The following is a 1850-nucleotide window of genomic DNA, read 5'->3' as shown; positions in this document are numbered from 1 at the left end:
GGAGTTGATGCTTCCTGCTCTTCCCCCCTTCTCTCTCTATCTCTCTCCACTCTCGCTCTTTCCTTTCTAAATTGAATAAAGAAAATTAAAAAAATTTAAAAAAAAAGAAATTGAAAGGCATATTCAGTATTTCTAATTGTTTAGAACAAAATGACCCCTTTCCTAACATGCACTTTCTCTTGTACCGTGGCAGCAATACAGACTGAAAGACCTCCTAAGCTTTGGACATCATTAACGTACCTGAGCATTTGTCACTACATAGAAGCTAGGTACTTTTGCTCACAGAACACCTCTCAGGGTCTTTGGTTCTTACTTCAATATTTTCTCCGTTTTATACCTGAGAACACACATTGCTGAAAAACTGAGACTTATGTCTCAGCTCTTCCGTCTGAGAAACTGATATACTAAACCTCACCATAATAAATCATAATGGCACCAAAGATATTGCACTAGCAATTAAGTGATAATTAAACTTTTGTTTATTTTATTTATGTATATTTTTCTCTTTCTGTCTACCTCATTGCACTGTAGTATTTATAAAGACAGTCTCATTCACTATAGGCAACCAGTGTGGAGCACAGTACCTGGCTATTAATCATATACAATAAGTGTTTCCGGAATGAATGCAGAAATAGTCATTTGCATATATACACTGATATCCACAAATCACAGACACTGTTGACCCAGAGAGGTATGCTCATGTGCAATGCACATTAATGCACACAGATGTACACACGCCCAACGTACCTGAGTATATATACATACAGAAATATAATAGGTAAACAAAGAATATGGAAAGAAAATCCTAATATTAACAGTAGATATATCTGTATGAAAATTTGTTGTTGTTTTTTTGTGATTATTTTTCTTGCACATCTTCTATAAGAACACTGTTTTCTAATAAAAATGCTGTTAAAATTCAACATACTTTTCAAGTCAAAGCACATCCTATTTTACAATACAAGGAGTTGATTTCTATAAAAGAAGTTCAAAAGACAGAAATTAAGAGAGTAGATTGGGAAGGCATTGAGTGCATGGATATGAAATCCTAGGACAGGGCCCGGTATATGATGGGCACTTTCAAAGGCGTTATGAAAGCATGGCTTGAAGTAAAGAGGAAAAATTAGTTGAACTGAGATATTTTCAGAAAAAAAAATTACTATGCATACACAAATCCTTTACAGAAATGACAAATTAGAATCAACGTTAATGAAAATTGCTCTATACCAAACTATTCTTTGAACCTCTACTGAGGCTTGATTCCCATGATGGACATGAGGTGGCAGCAGAAGAGCACATGTAACAGAGACCATTATTGTATGTGCTATGGAGCAAATTCTAGCCAAAATCAGAGCATTGAAATGATACCAAGAATAATTCTTGCTTTTACGACTATTAAGGTTGAAAAAATTTGTAGCTGTGACTAGAAATTCGTTTTATTTACAAGTTACAAAATTTTCTTATAGATAGCCTTGGATTCAAACTTGATAGATAACGTACAACACCCACCTGATGTATTTATCCAGATGAACTGATCTGAGCTGTTATTCCCAAGGTGAACATGAGGTGGCAGCAGGGAAGCGCACTTGGAAAACATTTACCACAGATAATCCTTTATGTTCTTTCAAGCGAGTTTCTATTACCTCTAACCTTAGAAATTATATGAGGCATGATTCCTGTTGTCCTCACACTTAATATAGTGAACAGTAATACAAATTAACAAAAAATCCCATTTTTGAAGGTCAGGAAATTAACTCCTAAATAACCTCTTTCTGCTCAAAACCACAATTCATGTTGCAAAATACCTTTAACTTAATGGAAATAAAAACTACATAAGGAAACCTATAGAA

Source organism: Saccopteryx leptura, unplaced genomic scaffold (genome assembly GCF_036850995.1).
Source record: "Saccopteryx leptura isolate mSacLep1 unplaced genomic scaffold, mSacLep1_pri_phased_curated manual_scaffold_37, whole genome shotgun sequence".
In the NCBI taxonomy this organism is placed as follows: Eukaryota; Metazoa; Chordata; class Mammalia; order Chiroptera; family Emballonuridae; genus Saccopteryx; species Saccopteryx leptura.
Note: the sequence above shows the minus strand (reverse complement) of the source record.